This window comes from Bufo bufo, chromosome 2 (genome assembly GCF_905171765.1).
Source record: "Bufo bufo chromosome 2, aBufBuf1.1, whole genome shotgun sequence".
Taxonomy (NCBI): domain Eukaryota; kingdom Metazoa; phylum Chordata; class Amphibia; order Anura; family Bufonidae; genus Bufo; species Bufo bufo.
The window spans coordinates 510,370,937-510,389,288 of NC_053390.1; the positions used below are offsets into that span (position 1 = coordinate 510,370,937).

At 43.2% G+C, this 18,352-nt stretch overlaps 1 long non-coding RNA gene across 1 annotated transcript; it reads left to right on the forward strand.

Annotated features, from left to right (window-relative positions):
- Nucleotides 1-365: 365 nt before the first annotated feature.
- On the forward strand, nucleotides 366-18,130 carry LOC120989646. The gene is made up of 2 exons (XR_005776287.1): nucleotides 366-418; nucleotides 18,009-18,130. It is a non-coding gene; the product is annotated as an uncharacterized LOC120989646 (long non-coding RNA).
- The last annotated feature ends 222 nt before the right edge of the window (nucleotides 18,131-18,352 follow it).

Genomic DNA, 18,352 nt, shown 5'->3' on the forward strand with positions numbered 1-18,352 from the left:
ACATGTGTGACACTTTTTTGCAGCCTAGGTGGGCAAAGGGGCCCACATTCCAAAGAGCACCTTTAGGATTTCACAGGGCATTTTTTACACATTTTGATTCCAGACTTCTTCTCACGCATTAGGGCCCCTAAAATGCCAGGGCAGTATAAATACCCCACATGTAACCCCATTTTGGAAAGAAGACACCCCAAGGTATTCAATGAGGGGCATGGCGAGTTCATAGAAGATTTTTTTTTTTTGGCACAAGTTAGCGGAAATTGATATTTATTTATTTTCTCACAAAGTCTCCCTTTCCGCTAACTTGGGACTCAATATGCCCCTCAGCGAATACCTTGGGGTGTCTTCTTTCTGAAATGAGGTCACATGTGGGGTATTTATACTGCCCTGGCATTTTAGGGGCCCTAAAGCGTGAGAAGAAGTCTGGAATATAAATGTCTAAAAAAATTTACGCATTTGGATTCCGTGAGGGTTATGGTGAGTTCATGTGAGATTTTTTTTTTTTTTCACAAGTTAGTGGAAAATGAGACTTTGTAAGAAAAACAAAAAAACAAACAAAAAAAAAATCAATTTCCACTAACTTGTGCCAAAAAAATGTCTGAATGGAGCCTTACAGGGGGGTGATCAATGACAGGGGGGTGATCAGGGAGTCTATATGGGGTGATCACCCCCCTGTCATTGATCACCCCCCTGTAAGGCTCCATTCAGACGTCCGTATGTGTTTTGCGGATCCGATCCATGGATCTGTGGATCCGTAAAACACATACGGACGTCTGAATGGAGCCTTACAGGGGGGTGATCAATGACAGGGGGGTGATCAGGGAGTCTATATGGGGTGATCACCCCCCTGTCATTGATCACCCCCCTGTAAGGCTCCATTCAGAGGTCCGTATGTGTTTTGCGGATCCACGGATCGGATACGCAAAACACAAACGGACGTCTGAATGGAGCCTTACAGGGGGGTGATCAATGACAGGGGGGTGATAAATGACAGGGGGGTGATCAGGGAGTCTATATGGGGTGATCACCCCCCTATCATTGATCACCCCCCTGTAAGGCTCCATTCAGACGTCTGTATGTGTTTTGTGGATCCAATCCATGGATCCATAAAACACATACGGACGTCTGAATGGAGCCTTACGGGGGGTGATCAATGACAGGGGGGTGATCAATGTCAGAGGGGTGATCAGGGAGTCTATATGGGGTGATCACCCCCCTTTCATTGATCACCCCCCTGTAAGGCTCCATTCAGACGTCCGTATGTGTTTTGCGGATCCGATCCATGGATCCGTAAAACACATACGGACATCTGAATGGAGCCTTACAGGGGGGTGATCAATGAAAGGGGGGTGATCAGGGAGTCTATATGGGGTGATCACCCCCCTGTCATTGATCACCCCCCTGTAAGGCTCCATTCAGACGTCCGTATGTGTTTTGCGGATCCGATCCATGGATCCGTGGATCTGCAAAACACATACGGACCTCTGAATGGAGCCAACCTTACAAGGGGGTGATCAATGACAGGGGGGTGTTTAGGGAGTCTATATGGGGTGATCACCCCCCTGTAAGGCTCCATTCAGACGTCCGTATGTGTTTTGCGGATCCGATCCATGGATCTGTGGATCCGCAAAACACATACGGACCTCTTAATGGAGCCAGCCTTACAAGGGGGTGATCAATGACAGGGGGGTGATCAGGGAGTCTATATGGGGTGATCACCCCCCTGTAAGGCTCCATTCAGACGTACGTATGTGTTTTGCGGATCCGATCCATGGATCCGTGGATCCGTAAAAAACACACACGGACGTCTGAATGGAGCCTTACAGGGGGTTGATCAATGACAGGGGGGTGATCAGGGAGTCTTCATGGGGTGATCACCCCCCTGTCATTGATCACCCCCCTGTAAGGCTCCATTCAGACGTCCGTATGTGTTTTGCGGATCCGATCCATGGATCCGTGGATCCGTAAAACACATACGGACATCTGAATGGAGCCTTACAGGGGGGTGATCAATGACAGGGGGATGATCAGGGAGTCTATATGGGGTGATCAGGGGTTAATAAGTGACAGGGGGGGGTGTAGTGTAGTGTAGTGTAGTGTGGTGCTTGGTGCTACTTATTACAGAGCTGCCTGTGTCCTCTGGTGGTCGATCCAAGCAAAAGGGACCACCAGAGGACCAGGTAGCAGGTATATTAGACGCTGTTATCAAAACAGCGTCTAAAATACCTGTTAGGGGTTAAAAAAATCGCATCTGCCAGCGAACGATCGCCGCTGGCAGGCTGTAGATCCACTCCACTTACCTGCAGTTCCTGTGAACGCGCGCGCCTGTGTGCGCGCGTTCACAGGAAATCTCGCGTCTCGCGAAATGACGCGTATATGCGTGACTCTGCCTGAGACTGCCGCTTCCGGAACGCGATCCTGCGTTAGGCGGTCCGGAGGCGGTTAAGGACACATGACGTACCGGTGCGTCATTTATAGTTCCGACCACCGCCGCCCAGCAGGCGGTGATTGGAACCCGGTGCCTGCTCAAATCATTGAGCAGGCACCTTGGCTAAATGCGCCGGGGGGTCCTGTGACCCCCCCCCCATGTCGGTGATCGCAGCAAACTGCAGGTCAATTCAGACCTGCGGTTTGCTGCGGTTTCGGAAGTTTCTGATCCTCGCGGTCTGTGACCGCGGGAATCAGAAACTTCAAATAACCTTTATTTTAGTGTTTAAACCCCCCTGCTGCCCTCTTTGTTATCTGCTGGCGGGCACAGCGGGGGGGGAAGGGGTGCGGGGAGTGCGGCAGGGAGGGCGGGCGGTGCGGGTATTGCTTGGGCGGGCGGGCAGGCATGCGATCATCCGCCCGCCCCCTCTCTCAGGATAGCCGAGCGGTTTGCAGAGTGTCAGCACATTGCTGAAACTCTGCTTCAAACACCTGACATCTGTCATGCGTTTAACCCCTTCCATGCCGCGGTCCGTAGGGACCGCTGTATCTAAAAGGTTAAGAGGGAGGGAGCTCCCTCGCTCTCCCATCGGGGGCTTCTGTGCCTTTTCAGCCCCCGATGGGAGAAAGAGGGGGCCCCCCTCCCTCCCCATCACCCACTGCTCTGCTGTGGCAGCGAGCGATGGTTACCATGGCAACCTGACGCCTTCACAGGCGTCTGGCTCTCCATGGTACTGATAAGAGGCTGCTAAAGGCAGTGAAAAAAAAAGTAAAAATCAAAAAACACATTTATCACTGATTAAAAATGAAAAAAATTGAATTCCCTAAACATGTTTGATATCACCGCGTCCGTAACGAACTGATCTATAAAACAGTCATGTTACTTTACCCGCACGGTGAACGCCATAAAAAGAAAATAAATAAATAAATAGGATGAAATTGAAATTTTGCCCACCTTACTTCCCAAAAAAAGTAATAAAAGTGATAAAAAAAGTCGTATGTACGCCAAAATAGTACCAATAAAACTATCACCTCATCCCGCAAACAATGAGACCCTACCTAAGATAATCGCCCAAAAACTGAAAAAACTATGGCTCTCAGAATATGGAGACACTAAAACATGATTTATTTTTTTTGTTTCAAAAATGAAATAATTGTGTAAAACTTACATAAATAAAAATAGTATACATATTAGGTATCGCCGCATCCGTGACAACCTGCTCTATAAAAATATTACATGATCTAACCCCTTCAGGTGAATACCGTAAAAAAACAAAAACGGTGTAAAAAAAGCATTTTTTTGTTACCTTACATCACAAAAAGTGTAATAGCAAGCGATCAAAAAGTCATACGCACCCCAAAATAGTGCCAATCAAACCGTCATCTCATCCTGCAAAAATCATACCCTACCCAAGATATTTGCCCAAAAACTGAAAAAACTATGGCTCTCAGACTATGGAGACACTAAAACATGATTTTTTTGTTTAAAAAATGAAATCATTGTGTAAAACTTACATAAATAAAAAAATAGTATACATATTAGGTATCGCAGCGTCCGTGACAACATGCTCTATAAAAATATTACATGATCTAACCTGTCAGATGAATGTTGAAAATAACAAAAAATAAAAACGGTGCCAAAACAGCTATTTCTTGTTACCTTGCCTCACAAAAAGTGTAATATAGAGCAACCAAAAATCATATGTACCCTAAACTAGTACCAACAAAACTGCCCCCCTATCCCGTAGTTTCTAAAATGGTGTCACTTTTCTGGAGTTTCTACTCTAAGGGTGTATCAGGGGGGCTTCAAATGGGACATGGTGTCAAAAAACCGGTCCAGCAAAATCTGCCTTCGAAAACCGTATGGCATTCCTTTCCTTCTGCACCCTGCCGTGTGCCCGTACAGCGGTTTACAACCACATATGGGGTGTTTCTGTAAACTACAGAATCAGAGCCATAATTATTGAGTTGCTCTGCTATTGGCTGCTCCCCAGTCGCTGGGGGGCCAGGTAAGTATAACCTATATGAGGGACCCAGGCATTAGGGGGGTCATTATAGGGGTTGGATAACCCCTTTTAATGCCATGTAACCCTTTATTGTTCATAAATGTTGAAGAGCTGTTTGCACTGAGGGCAGGCATTAGCACCTTGTTGCATCATCTGTCCCTCTCTATGTCCATGAAGCTCCTCCTTTTCTGAGATGATCAACCGGACAAGGAGTTTAAATCCTGCTCTTGCCACTACTAGTTGTTTATTAATATTTTTCTGCTGTAGCACAATCAATACTTCCCTTTTAAAAGTATACTTTCCTTGATGCCAAGATCTGAGCTGCCCATATACACCGGAATAACAGAGCCAAGAAGGAAAACAATGAAGGTTGTATTAGACACCCCGATGCTGCAAGCGATTGTCGGGGGGGAAGCGTTTGTTCCCGGCAGTCGCCAAATAGCTAGCAGAGGGCATGCAGCGATGTTCTCTACAGCATGGGGAGCAGCGATCCTTCTGCTATCGTTCATCCCCATGCAGGACCGCGGTGTGCCAGCACTATCTTCAACTGGCAAATCCAGATTTTTCAGCATGCTTAAAGATCTGAATTGCCTGATGAACAAGCTTTTGCTCGTTCATTAGGCAATTGGAGGCAGTATTAGACTGCCAGATGATCTGCCGTCTAATATACACTTAAAGGGGTTTTCCAAGTTATGAAAAAAAAAATATAGCACTGTAAATCTGATGGGCAGCAATGTATAACTAAGCTAAGAAATTTTTAGGCTAAATAAAATCTATATCTCCTCATTTCCCTGGTTCTCTTCTGGCACTTTGTTTACCTGCAATAACAGCAATCTCTGCCCCCCCCCCCCTCCCCCTACAAAGGAAGTGAATACAAGTGCTTCCCTGAATGACATGTCAGCCTGCTAGGAGACTCAGGAGCATATAACCCCTAAAAATACACTACACAGCAATTGATAATAGAAAAACGTTTATTGTACAATTACCAAATATAATAAAATACATGTATAGGTGGCTTATACAGACTGGAGGAAGCGATAGTGAAACACGCGTCGGGGCCTGGACTACATTGATCTGTATACAATTGGCAGTTGATTCTCCCTTGGTTACTCTCTCATCTATGCACTTTGCACTTTATATATTTGTCCAGTGAGATTTATTTCTTGCTGTTAGTTTCGGGAGTGTTTGGGATTACCTGCAACTATTTATTGACAAAGTATATGTAGTCTGTGTTTTGTCCTGTGTCTGTATAAGCCACCTATACATGTATTTTATTATATTTGGTAATTGTACAATAAACGTTTTTCTATTATCAATTGCTGTGTAGTGTATTTTTAGGGGTTATCTGCTTTATAGCTACCTCACAGCTACTCTAAGGCCAGTGCTCTTATATTGGTGTTATAGACTCAGGAGTATGTTGTATTTGCAGGACTACAAGTTCCAGCTGTACAATGACACTGCTGATACACACAGGATCTTCCCCCTGCCTTTTCTTGTGCAATGATCTGCAGAACTCTGTCAGCTCCTTTGCGCAGAATTTGTCTCCTTACTGCCTACAGCTACTCAGTTAAGCCTTCAGCGCTGAGTCTGTGCAGCTGAAGGGGTTAATGTTTTTCCTCAAGAATCCAGGGAGAGAGCAATAAGCAGCAATAAGTGCAGGGGGCGTGGCCAGCAAGTGACATCTGGTGTACAGGCACAGATCTGCTCTCTCAGGCTTGTGCACAAAACATCATCAGAGCAGGGAGATAGGCTGACATCACAGGTTATGTGACCCTGAGTGAAATCTGAGAAAAGCAGCAACTGGAGATAAAGTAAGTGAATTGTAAAGTGCTTTCATTTGCCTAGTTAGAAACATACAAAGAACAAAAAAATAACTCAGACAACCCTTTAAAAAGTGTTGTGAGAATGCTGCAAGGAGGGTCAGTGCTGCAATGACAATTTGAAGTAAAATAAGAATTCCTGCTCTTAGACCTCTTTCACACGGGAGTCGCAGGTGAGGGCCGGATGCGATGCAGGTGCGTTCAGGAAAAATTGTGCGAGTAGGCATGCAATTTCAGTCAGTTTTGACTGCGATTGCGTTCTGTTGTTCAGTTTTTTCTGCGCGAGTGCAATGCGTTTTGCACACACGTGAATAAAAACTGAATGTGGTACCCAGACCCGAACTTCTTCACTCAAGTTCGAGTTTGGGTTCGGTGTTGTGTAGATGTTATTATTTTCCCTTATAACATGGTTATAAGGGAAAATAATAGCATTCTTAATACAGAATGCTTAGTAAAATGTTGCTTGAGGGGTTAAAAAATAAAAACAATTAACTCACCTCATCCACTTGATCGCGCAGCCGGCATTGTCATCTTTCTTTTTCTTTGAGGACCTGCAAAAGGACCTTTGATGACACAATGTGGTGAGCGCGGCGACGTCAGCGCAGGTCCTGCTGAATGAAGATTACATCATCAAAAGTCCTTTTGCAGGTCCTCAAAGAAGAAAAAAGACAATGCCGGCTGCGCGATCAAGTGGATGAGGTGAGGTAATTGTTTTTATTTTTTAACCCCTCAAGAAACATTTTACTAAGCATTCTGTATTAAGAATGCTATTATTTTCCTTTATAACCATGTTATAAGGGAAAATAATACAGTGAATTGACTTTAATCAATTTACTAACATAATCTCCTAACAACCATGCGTGAAAATCGCATTGCATCCACACTTGCTTGCGGATACTATGCGATTTTCACGCAGCCCCATTCATTTCTATGGGGCCTGCGTTGATTAAAAACACAGAATATAGAACATGCTGCGATTTTCATGCAACGCACAAGTGATGCGTGAAAATCACCACTCATCTGCACAGCCCCATTGAAGTAAATGGGCCCGGATTCAATGCGGGTGCAATAAATTCACCTCACGCATTGCACCCGCACGGAATTCTCGCCCGTATGAAAGGGGCCTTACTCTCTGACTGTACCTAAGTACCAGTGACTAGAAGCAGGGTTCTACCTTGTCTGCTGTTCTCTAAGTTGTAAAAAGTATCTATATGTCACACCTCAGGCCTACCTGAACTCGTAGAGGAGAGTCCGTGATGTTGATGTGTAGTGGTGAATACTTGATAGTTGTCCCGATCCTCCAGTCCGGTAGAAGCAGTCAGCCTGTGTAGTTGGAAAACGTGCCATGGCCGGCAGCACGTTTCCTATTAAAAAAAGCTTGACGTCACCCTAGCACAATAAAACATATCACATGCTACAGTAAAAGTGTGATATATAGAATAATCTGCCCATGTGAAAAAATATATATAGGCAGAACAAAAAGACCACTACAGGAACGTATAAAGGAACACATATACAATATTGAGAGAAGATATGAGGGTATTCCCCTATCCAAACATTACCTGGAGGTACACAACAGCAAGTGGAAAGGGTCATCAGTATGTGGCATGGAGAAGGTAAAAACTGGAAGGAGAGTAGGTGATTTAATAAAATAGGATTAAATCAACTAAAGAAAGTGACTTTTAAAATTACCTTTATTGTATTAGAAGGGGTATAGGTATATATATATATATATATATATATATATATATATATATATATATACACACATACATATATACACACCGTTATATTGTGCAAAGAGACATGCAGATACTTGAATTTCATACAGAGGAGTCATAACCCCCATGAAGACATTCATAGTAACAGGATAGACGGAAGGGTTTGGAGGAGAGAACCAAGGTCTTATAGAAAGGGCAAGGGCAGACAAATCTCACCCTAATTGCACTACAGACTGCTTAGCCCAGGGGGACCCCCTGATGGTGGAGGTTCCCTGTCCCCGAACCTAATACTATCCAGTCCCTGTTAGACACTAACAAGGGGAAGATAATTACATAAAGAGTGTCAATGGTTATCCCAGGGAATGGGTGCCGCTGAAGCTCTCCAGATAGAGAAACGAGACTCCAACGCGTTTCACCTAGAACTTTCTAGGCTCATCAGGGGGTAATCTCAATACAATCATAGATATACAAATATGATACTGAGTATGATACTTAGCTCCAAGCAGGATACCAATGGTTTTGTTGACCACCAGAAATAGGGCTGTCCTACTGTAGGTACCTAGAGAGGATGTACAGTACAGACCAAAAGTTTGGACACACCTTGTCATTCAAAGAGTTTTCTTTATTTTCATGACTATGAAGGCATCAAAACTATGAATTAACACATGAGGAATTATATACATAATAAACAAGTGTGAAACAACTGAAAATATGTAATATTCTAGGTTCTTTAAAGTAGCCACCTTTTGCTTTGATTATTGCTTTGCACACTCTTGTCATTCTCTTGATGAACTTCAAGAGGTAGTCCCCTGAAATGGTCTTCCAACAGTCTTGAAGGAGTTCCCAGAGATGCTTAGCACTTGTTGGCCCTTTTGCCTTCACTCTGCGGTCCAGCTCACCCCAAACCATCTCGATTGGGTTCAGGTCCGGTGACTGTGGAGGCCAGGTCATCTGGCGCAGCAACCCATCACTCTCCTTCATGGTCAAATAGCCCTTACTTTCAAAGTTTTCCCAATTTTTCGGCTGACTGACTGACCTTCATTTCTTAAAGTAATGATGGCCACTAGTTTTTCTTTACTTAGCTGCTTTTTTCTTGCCATAATACAAATTCTAACAGTCTATTCAGTAGGACTATCAGCTGTGTATCCACCTGACTTCTCCTCAACGCAACTGATGGTCCCAACCCCATTTATAAGGCAAGAAATCCCACTTATTAAACCTGACAGGGCACACCTGTGAAGTGAAAACCATTTCAGGGGACTACCTCTTGAAGCTCATCAAGAGAATGCCAAGAGTGTGCAAAGCAGTAATCAAAGCAAAAGGTGGCTACTTTGAAGAACCTAGAATATGACATATTTTCAGTTGTTTCACACTTGTTTGTTATGTATATAATTCCACATGTGTTAATTCATAGTTTTGATGCCTTCAGTGTGAATCTACAATTTTCATAGTCATGAAAATAAAGAAAACTCTTTGAATGAGAAGGTGTGTCCAAACTTTTGGTCTGTACTGTATATATTCAATCAGTATAGAGCCGGCATCCTTCAGAGAAGATATCTATTCATACGAAGCCAAGATACATCCAATCAAAAAGAAAAAAGAGAAAAAGGCCTACTTACATGTGGACAAATGATAAATTCCCAAAAACCAAATCGCTTGAGCCATAATATGTATAGCCGCTGTTGCGCTATTTATTTGAATTGATGTGCTTTCCCAGAGCTGACGTCTGGACTTACTTCCGGTATTCGGACCGCACTCTGAAGCACACGCCTTCCTTTCTGGGTAGCTTCAGGTGACGTGAAACGCACCGTGGACCGCAGGTAGTTCAATGTGTCAAACCCAGGAACCGGAAGTTCTTATACATCACTTTCGGATTCATGATGGAACGCACACTGAGACGCAAAATGTCTTAAAGAGTGCCGAGGATAGCGTAGCAATGATATAATCGTTATTAGAACATGGGCTTATTGACAAGGTAAGGATCGCCAATAGACTCCATGTTTTAAAATTCGCAAACCAAAAACGGCCAGGAAAGTAATGGGACAAGCACTGACGAATGTCTCCCATGGTTCTCATGGATGATCGCAAAAAGATAACACTCACCTGGGTCATCTCCCTGATAACGATAAAAGAGAGGAGGAGGACACCAAATTATGTAAGATATGGCGAACTAATATTTGTTCGCCAGTTACAGGATGCTTCTCGCATCATTAAAGCCAGTTCAAGGGCCACATAAAAAGTTACTACTAAAGGAAGCTATATATTAAATGGACCAGAGATTCAGATAAAACATGTGAAGTTTAATCTTTCATTGAGCCCAAGGGGGGACTGGGACTGAAATCGATAGATCCATGCTGTTTCTTTTTTGAGGATCTTCTTGTCCCAGTCGCCCATCCTTTTAGGAAGAGGGACCACTTCTAACACAGAAAAGCGTGCAGAACCTACATCACCCATATGGTAGTTATTAAAATGATGAGCTACAGGCGTGTCTTTTAATTTTTTTATATCATTAATATGTTCGCAGCTCCTTCTTCGAAGTTCTCTTTTAGTTTTGCCTATATAGTCCATAGGACATGTACATTGGCAGATGTATACTACACCCTTCATTTTACAGTTCGCAAAGTCCCGGATAGAAAAGGGACTTTGTGTGACGGAACAGGTTACGGTCTTTGTGATGTTAATAAAATTACAGGCTTTGCAGGATCCGCATTTAAAGACGCCCAGGGGCTTTCGGTCTAGCCAGGTACCCTATCTTTTGGGACCCTCGTAGTGACTATGAACTGCCTTTCCGGTAGGTAACCTGGGGATATTCCTTAATCACCTGTACTAGATCCGGGTCCATCGTGACTATTGGCCAGTACGTTCTCAGAATAGATACTACCTCCCTGTTACCAGAGTCAAAGGTGGAAATCAGACGTATCAGACCCTCGTCTGTCTTGTCCCTGGACTTTGGTATCAGAAGGTCCTCCCTCTTCCTAGACTCTGCAAACTGAAAGGACTCCCTCAGGAGGTTCAGTGGGTAACCTCTCTGTGTCAGTCTATTTTTTTATTTTTTAGATTCCGAGTAAAAATTACCCCCCGAGGAACAATTTCTGCCGACCCGCAGATACTGTCCCCTGGGGATACCCCTCTTCACGGCAGTGGGATGGTGACTATCCCAGTGAAGGATGCTGTTAGTAGCTGTTGGTTTCTGACGTACCGACGTGCTCAGGGTCCCCTCGGTTTTTCTCACAACCACATCGAGGAACGTGATTTGTTCAGTCTGAGTTTCAAAGGTGAAGCTCAGACCGATATCATTTTGATTTAGGGTATTGATAAACTTATGAAAGGCAGATATACTGCCCTCCCAGATCAGAAACACATCGTCAATGTAAAGAGTCCAAAAGGAGATATTGTCATTCCACCATTGGTGCTGATCTGGGAAGACGTGTTTATCCTCCCACCAGCCCAGGAGGAGGTTAGCCTAAGTAGGGGCACAGGAGTTTCCCATCGCCGTCCCCCTGAGCTGGTAGTAGAAAGAGCCGTTGAACAGAAAAAAATTGTGGGTTAGAGTATATTCCAGGAGACGTAAGATGAATTCATTATGTAGGTGAAACTGGGTCCCTCTGGTATTTAAAAAGTAGGTAATAGCTCAGATTCCTCTATCATGCGGGATAGACGTGTAAAGTGATTCCACGTCTATGCTAGCCAAGATACTGTTGGGGTTAATGGTTAAGGTTTCTATTTTACGGAGGAAATCCATCGTATCCCTAGTGAAAGATGGTAACGTCCAGACAAAGTCTTGAAGAACCTTGTCAAGATAGATTCCACTATGGTGCGTCAGGGAATCTATACCGGACACGATTGGACGACCCCTAAGGGGGTGTACCCCTTTGTGTATCTTGGGTAGACAGTAAAACGTTGCGTTTGAGGGGCTTTTGGAAGTAAATACTCAAATTCAGTCTTATTGATGATTCCCTGTTGTAAACCCTGAACCAAAATTCCTGTCAGGTCTGCAAGAAAAAATGTCAGTTGGATCTGAGGGAATTTTTTTTATAGCTGTGTTTGTCATTTAATAATGTCAGACACATTTGTTTATACTTGGGGTGATCTAGGAGTACCAAATTGCCACCCTTGTCAGATTGTTTAATAATTACATTTTTATTCTTCTCTAGATTCCTTAGTACTTGGAATTCGAAGACAGACAAATTAGAACGATGGAATTCATTTGTTTGTAATTGTTCTATATCTGAAATGACCAAACGTAGAAAGATATCTGTAACGGACCGTTTCGGCAGACAAGGGGTTAATATCCGTTTAGGCGATGTGCCCCTTTCTGAGAGACAGGCACAGCTACTGCAGAACACAAACTCCCGAACTGGATACAAAGTAGCACTCCAAACTGGAACCTCACGAATAGCTGCTAGCAGACGAACAGGAATCAGCTTACACTCCTGGCAATCAGTCTCTGACAGCATACAGCGGATCCCCCCAATAACGAGACAAGGCTCCGTGTTGAGGGTCAAGCAGTGGTCTGAGGTGCTGGTACACCCAGCCTGGTTTTTATTACAGTCTTTTCAAATACAGGACTGCCCACAGGGAGGTATAAAACAACCAATCACATCTCAGTTACATCCCACATATTCCCTCCCCTTATCCTGAGAGGAAACTCAATTACACATACAGTTAAAACATACTTTCTACCTAACTTTCATAACTCTAAAACCATACATCACATTCACATAAAAATTACATATTCACAATCAATCCATTCAGGGGAACAACATATTACAAAATGGCATGAATCAGACCAGGGGTTGAAAAGTTAGTAAAAGTATCTTTTGGGCCCTGGCTGGCAACATGGCAATCTGGCTCAAGCAGGTTTTACAGAGACAATACATCCCCACAATGCATCATGGTTTCCTCCTCTCTGCCCTGGAGACACCCGAGGCGTAATCCAATTATCTCTCAAGACAAAGAGAAATCACCAATACACACGTGGGGACAATGGAACAGACATCACTTACTCAAACATACAATGTCCCACCCTTTACAATACACATAGACATTTAACACATTCCCAGACAGCTCAAGTCTGAGTGCATATTATTAGGTGAATGGCACTCAGACAACATGAATACAATAAAATGAGCTAACTGGGTACCCTCACATAACATACAATACAATTACACAGACAGATGGTTCTGTCACACATCTCAAAACCCCACATGTCCCCATATGGCTTGGATCTGAGCGCTCAGATGCCACAACCACCGTCAAATCGCCATGGGGTTTAAGTTTTGCATGGGCTGATGAGAGGGCCCATAATCCTGGGGCAAGAGTCTGATAAACAGGCCTCTCCAAAACCCAGTGGCGAGGTTGGTTTCGCCACAATATCAATATGTTTAGTGTTGACCGGGGGTGGCAGTTTGGTACTCAGGGGGCGTAGTTCCGTGAATGGGCCCTTTCCTGGTGTTCTTACACCCTCTTCCCATAACTCCATAAGATTTTGGAGATCAGGATAATCCTCTAGATTAATCCCCAGATCCAAACACATTTTTTTATTGGGGTTTCTAAAAAATTTGTGCCATTTTAACTTTATCCCAAATGGATTGAGATCCTTGACCCACGTAAAGGTGTCATGTTTAGTCGTGGGGACAAAGGACAGTCCCCTCTGTAGAAGGCTCATCTCGGCTACCGTCAGGCTGTAATCTGAAAGATTAATTACCTGCAATTGGTCTGTCAGTTGTTCCTGCTGCGATCCCTTAACTGGTAGGAGACCGGTCCTTTGGCTAAAAAAGAGGAAGATGAGGTAGAGGTTGAGGCAGGTAAAGGAAGAGTGGTGGCTGAAGGTAGGGGGGGGATTTTTGTAGTGTGCTGTCTGTTGGGGTACGGCCCTGGGGCCCTGACGGCATGAGACCTGACTGTCCGCCCCCTTGTCCCCCCCAATTGGCTCTCTGTCCCCTCCATCCCCGCCATATTTGACCAGATCTACGTCCTCTTGAGTATCGGCCTCCTCTAATTATTCCTCTGGTTTTGGAGATACCTGTGCCCTCGGAGTCAGAAAAATCAGGCTCAGACGAAGATACTTCGGACTCGGTCTGTGAGTTATTGCTTTTTACAAAGATGTAGGCCCTATTTTCTCAGAATTCCCCCAAATCCTTAATAAATTGTCTGTGTTTTCTCTCCTTGATGAGGTTTTGAAATCTCTCCACGGCCGTTTGCAAGGAAGATTCCCTTTTGTCAAAGTCTAGGTCAGTTTTAAGTTTAAGGGCCGATTCGATAAGCCTCTTCAATTTATCTGACGTGTGTTCAAAGACTCTTTTTTTCCTCATCAAGGAGGAGTGCCATCAGCCTTAGTGAACTACAAGTAATCTCCTGCTCCCATTTAGTTATAAACTCAGAAGACTGAATATGTTCTGCCAGTCTTAAAGGGATACGTAAGCCTTTCGGGATGATTTTGTGTTCTAAATAATTCTCAATCGACTTGATTTCCCACCATGATTTTATATTTTCCTTATAACCCTGATACAGATCCTTAAAAACTATTTTGCAGCTTGCAGATGAGGTTAGACCCGGTACTTCCCTGTCCGAAAATATATCTTTTACTTCATTGATTAAGTCTTCAGTAAATAAAGTGCCTGTTAGGAAACTGGCCATACTTAAATTAGGAAAACACCAACAACCATTGGGATTTATAATTGGATACTCTGTCACATATATATCAAAGGGGATTTAATCAACTAAATAAAGTGACTTTTAAAATTACCTTTATTGTATTAGAAGGGGTATAGATATATATATATATATATATATATACCGTTATATTGTGCAAAGAGACATGCAGATACTTGAATTTCTTACAGGGGAGTCGAAACCCCCATGAAGACATTCATAGTAACAGGATAGAGGGAAGGGTTTGGAGGAGAGGACCAAGGTCTTATAGAGAGGGCAAGGGCAGACAAATCTCACCCTAATTGCCCTACAGACTGCTTAGCCCAGGGCGACCCCCTGATGGTGGAGGTTCCCTGTCCCCGAACCTAATACTATCCAGTCCCTGTTAGACCCTAACATGGGGAAGATAATTACATAAAGAGTGTCAACGGTTATCCCAGGGAATGGGTGCCGCTGAAGCTCTCCAGATAGAGAAACAAGACCCCAACGCGTTTCACCTAGAACTTTCTAGGCTCATCAGAGGGTGATCTCAATACAATCAGAGATATACAAATATGATACTGAGTATGATACTTAGCTCCAAGCAGGATACAAATGGTTTTGTTGACCACCAGAAATAGGGCTGTCCTACCGTAGGTACCTAGAGAGGATGTATATATTCATTCAGTATAGAGCCTGCATCCCGCAGAAATTGTTCCTCGGGGGGTAATGAAAGATTAAACTTCACATGTTTTATCTGAATCTCTGGTCCATTTAATATATAGCTTCCTTCAGTAGTAACTTTTTATGTTGCCCTTGAACTGGCTTGATTGATGCGAAAAGCATCCTGTAACTGGCAAACAAATATTAGTTCGCCATATCTTTCATAATTTGGTGTCCTCCCCCTCTCTTTTATCGTTATCAGGGAGATGACCCAGGTGAGTGTTATCTTTTTGCGATCATCCATGAGAACCATGGGAGACATTCGTCAGTGCTTGTCCCATTACTTTCCTGGCCGTTTTTGGTTGCAAATTTTAAAACATGGAGTCTATTGGCGATCCTTACCTCATCAATAAGCCCATGTTCTAATAACGATTATATTATTGCTACGCTATCCTCGGCACTCTTTAACCACTTAAGGACCACAGGTTTATACCCCCCTAAAGACCAGGCCCTTTTTTACAAATCGGCACTCCACAACTTTAGCGGTTTATTGCTCGGTCATGCAACTTACCACCCAAATGAATTTTACCTCCTTTTCTTCTCACTAATAGAGCTTTCATTTGGTGGTATTTCATTGCTGCTGACATTTTTCCTTTTTTTGTTATTAATCGAAATTTAACGATTTTTTTGCAAAAAAATGAAATTTTTCACTTTCAGTTGCAAGATTTTGCAAAAAAACGACATCCATATATAAATTTTTCTCTAAATTTATTGTTCTACATGTCTTTGATAAAAAAAATATGTTTGGGTAAAAAAAAAATGGTTTGGGTAAAAGTTATAGCGTTTACAAACTATGGTACAAAAATGTGAATTTCCGCTTTTTGAAGCAGCTCTGACTTTCTGAGCACCTGTCATGTTTCCTGAGGTTCTACAATGCCCAGACAGTACAAACACCCCACAAATGACCCCATTTCGGAAAGTAGACACCCTAAGGTATTCGCTGATGGGCATAGTGAGTTCATAGAACTTTTTATTTTTTGTCACAAGTTAGCGGAAAATGATGATTTTTTTTTTTTTTCTTACAAAGTCTCATATTCCACTAACTTGTGACAAAAAATAAAAACTTCCATGAACTCACTATGCCCATCAGCAAATACCTTGGGGTGTCTTCTTTCCAAAATGGGGTCACTTGTGGGGTAGTTATACTGCCCTGGCATTCTAGGGGCCCAAATGTGTGGTAAGGAGTTTGAAATCAAATTCTGTAAAAAATGACCAGTGAAATACGAAAGGTGCTCTTTGGAATATGGGCCCCTTTGCCCACCTAGGCTGCAAAAAAGTGTCACACATCTGGTATCTCTGTATTCAGGAGAAGTTAGGGAATGTGTTTTGGGGTGTCATTTTACATATACCCATGCTGGCTGAGATAAATATCTTGGTCAAATGCCAACTTTGTATACAAAAATGGGAAAAGTTGTCTTTTGCCAAGATATTTCTCTCACCCAGCATGGGTATATGTAAAATGACACCCCAAAACACATTCCCCAACTTCTCCTGAGTACGGAGATACCAGATGTGTGACACTTTTTTGCAGCCTAGGTGGGCAAAGGGGCCCATATTCCAAAGAGCACCTTTCGGATTTCACTGGTCATTTTTTACACATTTTGATTTCAAACTTCTTACCACACATTTGGGCCCCTAGAATGCCAGGGCAGTATAACTACCCCACAAGTGACCCCATTTTAGAAAGAAGACACCCCCAGGTATTTCGTGATGGGCATAGTGAGTTCATGGAAGTTTTTATTTTTTGTCACAAGTTAGTGGAATATGAGACTTTGTAAGGAAAAAAATAAAAATAAAAAATCATCATTTTCCGCTAACTTGTGACAAAAAATATAAAATTCTAGGAACTCTCCATGCCCCTCACGGAATACCTTGGGGTGTCTTCTTTCCAAAATGGGGTCACTTGTGGGGTAATTATACTGCCCTGGCATTTTCCAGGGGCCCTAATGTGTGGTAAGTAGGTAAATGACCTGTGAAATCCTAAAGGTGCTCTTTGGAATGTGGGCCCCTTTTCACACCTAGGCTGCAAAAAAGTGTCACACATGTGGTATCGCCGTATTCAGGAGAAGTTGGGCAATGTGTTTTGGGGTGTCTTTTTACATATACTCATGCTGGGTGAGAGAAATATCTCAGCAAAGACAACTTTTCCTATTTTTTTATACAAAGTTGGCATTTGACCAAGATATTTATCTCACCCAGCATGGGTATATGTAAAATGACACCCCAAAACACATTGCCCAACTTCTCCTGAGTACGGCGATACCAGATGTGTGACACTTTTTTGCAGCCCAGATGCGCAAAGGGGCCCACATTCCTTTTATGAGGGCATTTTTAGACATTTGGATCCCAGACTTCTTCTCACGCTTTAGGGCCCCTAGAATGCCAGGGCAGTATAAATACCCCACATGTGACCCCATTTTGGAAAGAAGACACCCCAAGGTATTCAATGAGGGGCATGGCGAGTTCATAGAATTTTTTTTTTTTGGCACAAGTTAGCGGAAATTGATTTTATTTATTTTTTTCTCACAAAGTCTCCCTTTCCGCTAACTTGGGACAAAAATTTCAATCGTTCATGGACTCAATATGCCCCTCACGGAATACCTTGGGGTGTCTTCTTTCCGAAGTGGGGTCACATGTGGGGTATTTATACTGCCCTGGCATTCTAGGGGCCCTATTCCGAGGTCTGGAATATAATTCTCTAAAAATTTTTACGCATTTGGATTCCGTGAGGGGTATGGTGAGTTCATGTGAGATTTTATTTTTTGACACAAGTTAGTGGAATATGAGACTTTGTAAGAAAAAAATAATAATTTCCGCTAACTTGGGCCAAAAAAATGTCTGTCATTGATCACCCCCCTATAAGGCTCCATTCAGATGTCCGTATGTGTTTTGCGGATCCGATCCATGTATCCGTGGATCCGTAAAAATCATACGGACATCTGAATGGAGCTTTACAGGGGGGTAATCAATGACAGGGGGGTGATCAGGGAGTCTATATGGAGTGATCACCACAGTCATTGATCAC